We start from the raw sequence: 13,660 nt of genomic DNA, 5'->3' as shown, positions 1-13,660 counted from the left end.
TTCTAAATCATTTTTATGTCAGCAAAATTTTATAAAAAGGGTATGGCTTTTATCTGCATCACTGAATTGCACATACATTAAATGATCAGAGTCATCATTTTGTAACCATACTGATGTGCATAATATGCAATACATAGATAAACATATTACAAGAATTTAAACCACAGTAAGTTTATTAGTTTCAGAGCAATTCTATTCAAATTTAGACAACTACTTGTTGGTAATTGTGTTTCGGTGTGAGAATAATGAAGCAAACCTCAAATGAAGCACTTACTCACAAGTGAGGACATTAGGATTTTCTGAATTGTCTTTCTCCATCAACCTGACCTAGGACTGAAGAATGAAGAAATATGATGTAGTTTTAAAAACAATTGAACAGGAAAGATAAGTTGGTATGCATCTTTCTATTATGTTTATATTATATTCTAAATATTTTTATTTATTTCTAAAGTTATATATACGTACATATATATGTGTATATATATATGTATATATATATATGTGTATATATATATATATTATATATAAGTGCTCTTGTATTATTATTATTCTGTGTGTGGCCTGTTTGAGAAGGAAGGCTTTTAAGAAATACGTGTCTTTTGCGTAAGTGCAGGTTAAGAACAAAAATAAAAATATAGTACTAATCTTTACCTTAACTCAAGTGTTAGATGTTTAAGGAATGACATTTTATGACTACAGTATTTTATAGTAAGCTAACTGTATCTGGAAGCATTATTATAGAAAAATATTATCCTTTTCTTGGTCACAAGCTTATATTCAAATTTCCTTCCACCCACCTTTTATATTTCTTTCCTTGTTGTTAAAGCTGATTTTCTTTAACATTCTCACATGACACAGATCAACAGGGGAATCAGCTCTATTAAAGGAGATCTTTAGAATGAAATCAACTGTGGAATGTTTTACAAATGTGGTTCAATAAACTCCATATAATTTCAAAAGAAAATGATGCATACAAGAGCATCCTGGGAATTAGCATAAAAAACAGTGCTTCACTTAGACTCATGCAAGAAGGACCTTTGGGAGAATAGGGCCACTTTCAAATAGCCTGATTGGAAAAAAAAATCTCTTACTGGGGTTCTAAAGAACAAAATTTACATATTAATAGAAGATTAAAGTGCCATCAAGTATTCTGAAGCAGTTACTTTCTCTTGTCTATTTTGTTCTTCACATAAACATCTTTCATAATAAAAAGAAACTTGTGCCTCTGCAGTGATTTCAATGAGTCTCCAAGGTTTCCTATTACAATAGGACAGATTTTTTTAATGTCTAAAACCTTTGGAAAAAAGCTCTTTGGATTGTTATTTATTAACAAAGCGAAAGGGTTACTTTTATGCAAAAAAAAAGAGATTCTTTTGAGAAGGGATAGATTATAAATGTGCTTTAAGAATGTGGGTTACCTTGCCTTTTCCAATCTCCAAGTCTCATAGTAGGTTAACAATATAGATTTAAAACTGAATTTTTAGTTGTGGTAAAAATAAAGACAGTAAAAGAATTTTTCCCTCTCCACTGGGAGAAATCATTAGAGAGACAGTGTTCTAATCTGGATTTAACTGTGCCATGTTAACCAGAAAATTTCCATGTTAGCACATAGTAATAACCCAGAGATACGTTTTTCTTGAATGGTAGATGTTGGTGCTAATAAGAATAATCAATAAAAATTAAAATATACCTGAGACAGAAAACATGTACAGATAAAGCTACAATTGAGAGTTGTGCTGTGTGACAAGTTTTCATTTAGAGATATTCAATCTTTAATATAAATTTGGGTTAACCATGATAGAAGGTAGCATTGTCAGCCACCCACTTCACTGTGAACAATACACCTTCATAAGATACTATTTTGTTTCTTTTTTTGGCTTTATAACTTCTATTCTAATTGTGAAACGTAAGGATAGGATCTCTTGCTAATGCTATATCAGGCACTTTAGCAGGAGCAGTCATATGGAACACAGATTATTTTTTCATTGAGTTCAATATGAAGGACATCCATTTTTTAGATAAATTCCCTAAGCCAGATGATTTAAAAAAATATCATCTTTCTGCCCCTCAATTAAGACTGTATGGATTCAAGATGAATCTTATGTGTGTTAGTTTTTTTTTTTTTTTGGCAATATGTCGTAGTCCTAAATGGAAAATAGATATTTCTATCCTGTCAAGGCCTATACCCTTTTTCTGTAAATGTATTATGTGCACCTTCACCTTGAAAATTATATTTTTTTCGCAAGGAATATCCATGCCTCTTTGAAACTGGCTTCACTAATTTCAGTACTTAGGAAACTCTAACCTCAGCGACAAAGAAGCTCACTGGAGTGTTCAAACCAGAGCTGTGAGAACTTTGGAAAACTCATCTAGCATGCACATGCTCAATTTTTCTCTTTTTAAAATGCTCACAAAGCTGATGAGCTTCCTGGTATTCCCCAGGCCTGTCTGGCTGAGCTACTACTACCTGCCACCCTTGCTGATCTACTGCAGAGAAATGTCTGAGTGGGGGCTTGAGCACTTGCTATACTTTCATGCCTCCAACTGTGCATGGGGCTTTTCTCACCACCACCCTCCTTTATTCCCAGTTATCCATTTTTAGTCCTCAGTCCTCACCACCTTCCTGAAATATCTCACTATCTGCCCTAGATTTGTGACATGCTTAGTCTTCCAATCCTTTTTCTGCAATAAGGTCCCTCAACCGGGCTGCCTTCTTCATTTAAAGCACAGAGTAGAGGTTTCTTGGCAAGAGATTGACTCTAGTGACTTCCATCTCAGCAGGATTCCTATCAGAAGATTGATAAAACACAGATAAAAATCAGTAGTTTAAGAGAACTGTTTCCACAAGAGTATATTTCCGACATATGACTCTAGGCTGCTCTAATAATTTTCAAGCCTTTTGGAACCGATCAAAAAAAAATGTGAGGCTGACCAGACAATTTTGCTATGTGGAAAGTAAACAAAACAACATTGCAAAGAAATGTGATCTCTGGGTTGTCAAAGTTGCTTCATTTGAACTTCGCCCAATGATTTTATTATGAAGTATGTATTTTTTTTAGATCAATTCCCTAAATCAGAAAATTATTTTTAGAAAAAGCATCTCTGCCCTTTTGATTAAGAATGTAGAAACTCAAGAAGAAACTTTTCTTTAAACTTAAGAAACTAAATTATGATATAGACATTGTTGCATCTTTCCAAATTTTTTTGTTTTACAACATTCTCACCATATTTTTCTATCTGCAATATGAATAATGGAGTCTATTGATTTCATTTCAACAATAGAAACTAATGCCTCCATATATGTGAGCTATAGCAAAGGGGACTGACCTTGGAGTCAGGAATATTTGGAGCAAGATTCTATATTGAGAGTTCCTCACACTGAGCATTGACGAAAATCAAAGACCTGGACCAAAGAGAAAAAGGAAAAAGAAAAGAAAAGAAAAGAAAGCTACATATGTCTGTGGCTAGTTGCCAGCAACATTTGGTTACTTGGCTCAGAGACTTTTTATGTGTTTTCTGTACTGCTCATTCACAGAAATGCAAATAAATGATATATTATTGAAGCCCGTTAACCTGTGCTTTTTGCATCTGTATTTCTAAGGTGAAATATAGAGGCCTGTCATCTTATCTTTTCAATGATGTCTTAAAATCCTTATATTTCAATCTCTTGGCAGGGTTTGGAGTGGGAAATGATTGCATCTGGTTCAATTCAATTATTCAAATATTTGTGCAGGAGACGACGCAATGCCTATGCAGGACCTGCAAGAAACGTTTTAGGAAGCTCTAACTAGAACAATGTTTGATATTTTGTCAAGCCTGTCAGGGCTGCATCAGAGGACAAAGAAAACTCCCAACTGGTCACTGGACAAGGAGAAGGAAACAAAGGTGATGTTGAGGCCACCACCTACATTGGGCTTCAAGGAAACAGAAGCAAAAGCCAGAGACTATGGCAGAAGGTTAGGTTTCCAACCGACCCCATCCAGAATTTCAGCAAGACAGTAGCATCAGTATTCAGATTATGCAGATGATATGACTGGAGAGGTTTTGACCCCATCCAAGAGTGTTGGAAGGGACAGAGCCTTGCACTGGTACAAAGTCCCAATAGAGGAACGAAGACTTGAGATATGAGTGAGCAGAATAAAACTCCATATACAATGAAGAAATACCATGTTAAAAGAAACCCAAGGGATAAACTCAAAAGAAAGAAGCAACTACGCAAAGCACAAATAGAGATTCAGGAAAAAAAGTGTCTTAGACACAAGGACTCCAAAAATATATGGAAGAAATTCAGTTTGAGATTAGAAAATTAAATTTTCTTTTGATAAAAGAAATAGGGATAACAAATACATTGAATAAAAAGTAGAAAACTTTATCCAAATGGACATAGTGAAATATAGACTGGAATAAACAAAACCCTAGCAATTCTCTAAGATGGGAAATATTAGAATAAACTCAAAAGACTGAAAAATTAGAACATGTGAGGTGTGTATTATCAAAAAATAATTGACCTGGAAAATAGTACTAAGGATTCAATATTCTTAAGACTTACTGAAAAATATGAAAAAACCCTAGATATCTTATTTTTACAAATCAAAAAAGAAAACTGCCCAGAACTATTAGAACTAGAGTAATAATTGAAAAAAATTCCATAGTCTCTTGAAAGACATTCCAAATTAAGAATGCTCAGGAATGTCATAGCCAAAATTAAAGGCTCTAAGGGATAATAAACAGAGATAAGTAGTCAAGAAGAAAAAGCTTAAATACCAATAAACCATTGTCATAATCACAGAAGACCACATTGCAACTACTAGGGAAGGGAGAAAATTCTGGAAAATGATAAAATAACAGGCAAAATAAGAAGGCTTATAACAAATAAAGGAATCTCCAAATATTTATCTATGTGTCAAACACTCTGCTAGGCACTCAAATTTCAAATATAAAAAGTGATACCACTGCTATTTGCAAGGAGAGATAAATAGCTAGCTTTCATACAACGCTTTAAGGTTTTCAAGTACAAAAGATCTAGCTCACCCAAAAAGAATAGATAATTTAATCAATGACATGTCAGATAAAGAAATTGGACCAAGTGAATTCTTTCAAACATTTGAAGAGTAATTAACTGAAACAGTTACATGTGCATGGAAAAATAGAGAAAGCAAGCATCCTATCAAATTCTTAGAAATAAATATCATAATGATACCAAAAGTAGGAAGAGAGAAAACAGAAAAGAAAATTATACAAATATAGCAATATTATTAAAGAGGCCACAGTAACATTAAAAAATTATACGCTATGATAAAATTGGATTTATGCCTATAATGAAGTAATATTTCAATATTAGAAAAGCTATAATCATAGCTGATAATGTTAATAACAAAAATTATAAAATAACATGATTATATTAATAGATGTAAAAAAGATTTTGACAAAATACAACACATTTCTTTTAAAAACATTATAAAGTATAGGAATACATGGACCATGCGTTAATATGGTAAACTATACTGATATAAAATAATGAGTTGACATTAATTATAAAAAGGAAATGCTAGAAGCTGCTCCAGTAAAATCAAGTGCATCTAAAATCAGCACTATTATCTTATGTAGTTCAAGAAATGTTATAATAGTTGTAAGAGAAAGGAAAACTTTAAAATTCTATGTAATTTACACATTTGGTCATGTGCCAATTAAAATTTAGAGCTATAAAAGTTCAAGAATCTTAAGAGAAATAATGAAAAAAGTAATGAGGAATGGAATCTAGTATTGCTAGATCTCAAAGAGCATTCATTAAAAGAATAGGCGATTGTTAAAAAAAATAGAAAACTTGATTGGTGGAACATAAAGAAGACAACAAAGTAATCAAGCATAGAAACACTGTGCTTAATAAACTCAAGGATTCCAAGTCTTAAGGAAAGAAATCTCTATCTGAAAGAAACTTACAGAAAAAGAAAAAAAAAAGTCTGCCAGAAATCATAGTTACACTAATATCTCATACCACATTCATAATGATAAGTGATTTAAATAAAAAAGATCATGTTTTAAACTCATTAGTGGAGAAGGAAATTTTTTTTGCAACCATGAATAGTGTGGATCCCAAATCACTGCTATCATTTTATATAGTTCTAAAGATGCTGTTAGAGCAAAAACAAAAGGAAAAATATAAAATGAAACATTTTTGCACAAGTAAAATCAATATATTGAAAATTAAAGGTATGCTCTGAAACACTATTGATTAAAGAAATGCAAATCAAATCAATGATGAGGTACCATATCACATCTATCACATTGGCCAACATGACAAAACAGGAAAATGATAAATATTGGAAAATATGTGGGAAAATTGGAACACCAATGCATTGTTGGTGGAGTTGCGAAATGATCCAACCATTCTGGAAAGCAATTTGGAACTATGCTCAAAGGCCTATAAAAATGTGCATACCCTTTGATCCAGCAATAGCACTTCTAGGAACATATCCCAAAGAGATCATCCAAATGGGAAAAGGACCCAAATGTACAAAAATATTCATAACAGCTCTTTTTGTGGTGGCAAAGAATTGGAAATTGAGAGGATGCCCATCAATTGGGGAATGGCTGAGCAAGTTGTGGTATATAAATGTAATGGAATACTATTGTGCTATAAGAAATGATGAACAGGCTGACTTCAGAAAAACCTGGAAAGACTTGTATGGTCTGATGCTGAGTGAAGTGAGCAGAACCAAGAGAACATTATACACAATAACAGCCACATTGTACAACGACTAATATTGATAAACTTAACCCTTCTCAGTAATACAAGGATCTAAGACATCTCCAAAGGTCTTGTGATGGAAAATGCTTTCCGTATGCAAAGAAAGAACTCTGGAATTTGAATGCAGATCAAAGCATACTATTTGCTATTTTTTCTCTTCTGTTGAGTTTTGTTTCCTCTTTCTGGTGGTTCCTCTTCTTGGTTCTAATTTTTACTTACAACATCACTAACCTGAAAATATGTTTAATAAGAATATATATATCAGATTGTGTGCCATCTTGGAGAGAGTGAGGGGGAGGAAGGCGTAGAAAAAAAGCACATGGAAGTGATTGTTAACAAATCAAAATAAATTAATTCAAAAATTAAAGGTAAATATTGAAGAAATATTTACCGTAATTTTCTCTCAAAAAGATCTTACATCCAAGAAATTTAGGGGATTGATGTTGATATATAAGAACAAGAGCCATTGCTAGTAGATAAATGGGCAAAGGATACAAAGATGCAGTTTTCAAAAAAAAGATTTGCAAGTTATCAACAACCATATAAAATATTCCTGGGACTTCTTATTAAGATGGTATCAAGATGTTTCATAGAAAAGTCTAGCTTTCAATTATTCTTTGTACAGATTGACTAATAAGGAAATGTTTCACATGATTGCACATGTATAAAGTACATCAGACTGCTTACCATGTCAGGGAGGGGGGAGGGAAGGAAAGGAGGGACAGAGAATTTGGAACTCAAATATTTTTTAAAAATATTTAAAAATTGTTTTAACATGTAGTTGGGGAAAAATAAAATATATTAAAAACAAAATTTTATATATAAACAAATGTATTAAATTTTTATATAGAAACAAATATTAAAAACAAATTTCCCCTCTAGGAGGGGAAAGGGGAAGAATATTAAAATAAATTCTGGTGATATAAAAAACCAAAAGATCAATAAAATTTACTTGGAAAAAAAAAGTCTACCTCTCCCATATATACTGTAGCAAAATTCTCAAAAGGGAGTACAATTGAATAACAATGAAAATTTCGAAGAGAAACAACATAAAGTTGTTCATACAACCCAAGCCTGTACTAAAAGATAGTGAAAGCCTATGGGTGCAGAGAAGGAAAGAGAGGCAAAGCTCAACTATACAAAACCCAAATGCACCGAACAATGAATACTTTCCAAAGAGTTGTCAGTACTGAATTTTAAGAGAAAAGATGCATTCAATCATGAGTCACTGAACATTTCACAAAGTAGGAGGTTTACTTTGGCCTAACACAGAAATAAAATGAAATAAAGCTACAGTAGCTCTTAGCTTTTCTGGACAAGGTTCCCCTTGTCTCCAACTGGAAATGCATTTGGTCAGTCAGTCATCAGAGTATCTGTCTTTTGTCCTTCATTTTTATTTTTTTTTCTGTGTGAGGCAATTGGGGTTAAGTAACTTGTCCAGAATCAAGTAGCTAGTCAGTGTTATGTTTATGAGGCTGGATTGAACTGACATCCAGGCCGGTACTTTAGCCACTGGGCCACCTAGCTGCCCCCATCTTTCATTTTCAAAGAGAATGAGTGCCATCACAGAGTGATGTCTTGATATGTGTGAATTGGATTTAAGTGAGGCAGAGTTGCACAAAATTCTCAGCTCACTTTCCCTTCCAGGGTCATTGAAGTCCCATGGCAAGATAAATTCATGACAAATGGTGATGGCCTGAGATTCAGTGGATGACCTTGGCATCTTCAAAGTCTGATCAAGCTCTAAGCATTCCACAGTACCTGCTTCAGCTGCCTTCATAGCCACTGGAACAAATTGCTCTCATTAGCTTTTTCCACTGGAGAAAGTCTTCACGTGCTTGGAGTAGACACTATCCAAATTCATCAATGGGTTTGAGGCCAGTTGGTTACCCTCAACCTGATTTAGCATGTCTGCCAGGATGGTTTACTAGGGTGAAGCTTCTGTTCATGTTACAACTTCGTGGAGCCACAGGTGAGAGTTGAGTAACAGGTAGACACCAAAAGTGGATGAGCATCTCAGCAAGCCCTCACACCTAAGGTGCTAGTTCTCTTTGAATACCCCATATAACTACATCAGAATATAGTGACTTAGACACTCACCAAATCAAAGAGGCATGGAGCCCACAAGACTTGAGGTTGTTATTGGCCCTAGGCCAGGGAACTGTGTCATAGAAGCTGGGGCTAATTAGTTTTTGTGGAAGGCTGAAAATTCACTAGGGAAACCTCTAAGGAGTTTCAAGGGAAACTGGGCACTGACAGAAGTTGTGTGTGTGAGGGGGTTGTTTGTGAGGAGAAAGTTGTGTAGAGTAAGGGAAGCTGAATCAGGAAACTGCTTCCTATTTCACAGGGACACCTGAGGTTTCAATGTCTGTTCCTGGGAGACAGAAGACTCAGAGTGTATGGATGAGGAATGCTCCAGAAAGGTAATAAACCACCTGTGCCCCTAATGCAGACATAGGGCCTGGACCTAATTACACACAGAGAAAAAAAATTAAGATAAATAGTGTAGAACAGAAGGTGGAAAATTTTACTCAAGAAGAGCCATGCCCCTTGAAAATCAGAATGAAAGAAACGCTATGACTCCTGGGAAACAACAACAACAACAACAACAACAACCACCACCAAGTAATATTATAAAAGTTCAGTGAAAGAGAATTTAACAATTATCAACTATTTGAAAATAATGACAAACATGACAATTCAAAAATGCCAAAGATATAAGCTTATAACTAAAAAGTAATTTGCTCTGTAAGAGTGAAATATAATCCTACAGGGAAATAAATGGACCTTTTAGTGGAATTGAGTGGAATTCAATTATTCCTGAGGAAAAGATCAGAGCTAAGTAGAAAGACTATAATGCGAATAATGGAGTGAGGAAAAACCTAGAAAGGCTTGAGCTTTTAGAAAAAGCTCAATGATAATAAAATGCTTAGATTCTAATAGGTGAGGAAAAGACAAGTGTGCCTTCAGAATCATGATCTCTTTAAAGCTCACATGATCTGAAAGACCCTGTGTGGCAATGAATATTTTGATATATATTTATGTGAGAACTTCCTTCCTGTCTTTAACCCTTCCAACAAAGCTATGAAAATCAGGCAGCTAACTACAGTGAATTTTTGAGAAAGGAGAACATAGATATACCAAAATATGGGGAAAACTTCTTGGTAACTAACCCAGTAATGCGTTAACTTAATCAATTTTCCTTGGTAATTTCAAATTGTCTTATAGATTGCTTGGGTCATTTCACAGTGCTATAATAGATACGGATATTGACAATATTCAATTCTTGTTGTTGAAAATATTTTGACTGATTATCTTCTGGGTAATGATTCTTGATTTTACAGATTTTTCCAAATTCCTTATAATCTTTCTTATTAGCCCTTTATCAGAAATATTTGACCCAAAGATTTTTTTCCCCAATTAATAATTTCCCTACTTATTCTAGCTATATTATTGTTGCTCATGCAAAACTTCCATAATTTTATGGAATCCTAATTGCTTGCTTTATCTTTTGTGGTCTCCTGAATTGAATTAAGAATTCTCCACCTAGCCACAGTTGTGAAAGGTATTTCTTCATTCTTCTCAAACTTTCTCTAAGATGCAATCTTTTATACCAAGGTTATGTATACATTTGAACTTATCATGATGTATATTATGATGTCAACACGAAACTATTTTGGCAAAATTATTTCCCAGTTTTTCCAGCTGTTCTTGCCAAACAGGGAGTCTTCTTACATGTGATTCATGTTCTTGAATTTATAGAAGGCTATCAAATTCAATCATTTCTGATTCCTATTTATTCAAACTCTTCCACTGATCTACATTTTTTTTAAAGAATTGTTAAATACTTTTAATGATCATTGCTTTATAATATAGTTTTAGGTATCTGAACTCCTACAGCCACTCTATGCAGATCCTTATTATATAGTAATGATAATATACAGTACTTATATAATTATACAGTAATGATAAAAAGAACATCTAGCATTTATTTAGCATTTTAACATTTATAAAGTGTTTTACATATGTTATCCAACTGGATCATTATGATGGCTCTGTAAGATTGCTCATTCCTTTATCACCAGGGCAAAGCTTCCCATTATGCTTGAATCAAAGTTCTAGTGACCATGTAGCAGAGCCATTTTCACTATTTCCCAATAAAATATCCAAATTAACAGAACATGAAGTATAGATATTAAACAATTTAATCTGTGATAGTTACATTGAGCTTAGCTATAAAGGAACTATTTAAAAAACTGTAACTAAATAGATTGCAGATGAATTTTAACAAATATTTAAAGAACAATTGAAAACTATTTTCTTAAGCACTTCCATGTAATTTTTATATCTTCCCCAAATTTTTTTCTCTAAACTAAATATCCTCATTTTCTTCAAATGATACTCATATGGCATGGAATTCATGTTCTTTGCCATTGTTTGCCTTATTATTACTATCATTTATAAACAGCAATGTACAGAATGGCTCAAATTTTTAACTGTGCCACAGCTAGAGATTTCTTTCCCCTTTCGAAATTCTGTTCTACCAGGCCTGCTCAAAACTATGTAATGTGATAAGCCTAACCATGGCCTACCATACTGGCCCTCTTAACTGTTGCTAGTCTACAACTTTCTGTTTCCCATTTTTGTGCCTTTGCATAGGTTGTCTCCCATGCCTGTAATGCACTTCTTCCTTACCTCTGAGTTATAAAATTTCAAGCTTCCTTTAAAGCTCAGCAACAGTGTCAGTGCTTTTATGGGACTTGTTCTTACCCTGTTACTTACTAGTGGGCCCAGACCAAAAATAATTCTACTTTTCCTTATATTTACTTCTTATATCTCTTCTCTTTCCTTATCTGAATTCACATTGTTTCCTTTACCTTCTTTTGCCACCCCCTAAAAAAGTCCTTCAAGGCCACAGATATTTCTTCATTTTTTCTTTTGTTCCTAGCACTAATTAAGTGATTTGCATGTAGTGAGCTCTTAAAAATACTTAAAAATATAGCGCTGGAAGAAAATAATAACAAGATTCATTTGGAAGAACAAAAGGTCCAGAATATCAAGGGAATTAATAAAAAGAAATGCTAGGGAAAGTGGCCTAGCCATTTCAGATCTTAAATTGTATTATAAAGCAGCAATCATCAAAACTAGTTGGTACTGCCTAAGAAATAGAGTGGTGGATCAGTGGAATAGGTTAGGTATGCAAGACACAGTGGTCAATGACTATAGTAATCTACAGTTTGATAAAGCCAAAGATCCCAACTTCTGGGATAAGTACTCAGTATTTGACAAAATCTGCTGGAAAAACAGGCAGATTATGGCAGAAACTAGGCATAGACCAAAATAAAGTCAAAATGGGTTCACGATTTAGATATAAAGATGAAAACTATAAGCCAACTGGGAGAGCAAGGAATAGTTTACCTATCAGATTTATGGAGAAACGAAGAATTTATGACCAAACAAGAGATAGAGAACATTATGAAATGCAAAATGGATAATTTTGATTATATTAAATTGAAAAGTTTCTGCACATAGCCAATGCAACCAAGATAGGGAGAGAACCAGAAAACTGGGAAAGAATTTTAACAACCAATGCCTCTTACGGGACTTATTTCTAAAATATAGAGAGAACTAAGCCAAACTAATAAAAATAGAAGTCATTCCCCAATTGATAAATGGTCAAAAGATATGACAGTTTTCAGATGAAGAAATTAAAGCTATCTATATTTATAGGAAAAATGCTTTAAATCACTATTGTTTAGAGAAATGCAAATCAAAACTATTCTGAGGTACCACATCACACCTATCAGATTGGCCAACATGACAAAACAGGAAAATGTTAAATGTTGGAAAAGATGTGGGAAAATTGGAACACTAATGCATTGTTAGTGGAGTTGTGAAATGATCCAAGTATTTTGGAGAGCAATTTGGAACTATGCTCAAAGGGCTATCAAAATGTGCATACACTTTGACTTAGCAAAAGCATTTCTAGGGCTATATTCCAAAGAGATCATACAAACAGGAAAAGGATCCACATGTACAAAAATATTTATAGCAGCTCTTTTTGCGGTGACAAAGAATTGGAAATTGAGAGGATGCCCATCACTTGAGGAATGGCTGAACAAGTTGCGGTGTATGAATGTAATGGATTACTATTGTGCTATAAGAAATGATGAGCAATCAGACTTCAGAAAAACCTGGAAAGAATTGTGTGGACTGATGCTGATGTGAAGTGAGTAGAACCAGGAGAATGTTGTTATTGATTCTAATTCTTCTTTATAACATGACTAATGTGAAAATCAGTTTAATAGGAATGTATATGTGAAGCCTATATCAGATTACTGTCTTTGTGAGGGAGGTGAGAAGGGAGGGGGAGAAAATTTAAAACCCAAAAGCTTATGGAAGTGCTTGTTGAAAATGAAAAATAAATTAATTAAAAAGTTAAAAAATACTTCTTGAATGAGTGAATGAATATATGAATGAATGTGTTTGTAATTGTATCTTGACTATATCTTTATTTTTTGTTCAGTTCTGGGTGTCACTGTTTTGGAATGATATTGATAAGCAGTAGTTCATAATAAGGCAAATAATGGCAAAGAACATCAAGCCCTTTCCAATGAAGGAAATGGGAATAATCCATTTGGGGGAGAAAAAGATTTAGGGTGCACATAAAAATTATATGGAAGTACTTAAAAGAATGTCATCAATTGTTTTTAAAATATTTGTTAGAATTAACCTGTAAATATATATATAGATAAGTATTTTTTTAAAAAGTAGTTCCTTTACAGCTAGTCAAATTTCATTGTCTTCTATTAATTTTAATTTTGTTTTTTAGATAAATTGATATTTTCTTTATATTTTAAGGTTTTTGAATATAAATGCATTGAATAGATCTTTATATTCCTTTTATTTCTT

The sequence above is a fragment of the Phascolarctos cinereus genome, unplaced genomic scaffold (assembly GCF_003287225.1).
Source record: "Phascolarctos cinereus isolate Bilbo 61053 unplaced genomic scaffold, phaCin_HiC Scaffold_4;HRSCAF=312, whole genome shotgun sequence".
Taxonomy (NCBI): domain Eukaryota; kingdom Metazoa; phylum Chordata; class Mammalia; order Diprotodontia; family Phascolarctidae; genus Phascolarctos; species Phascolarctos cinereus.
The sequence above is the reverse complement of the archived record's forward strand: the minus strand, read 5'-3'. Positions refer to the sequence as shown.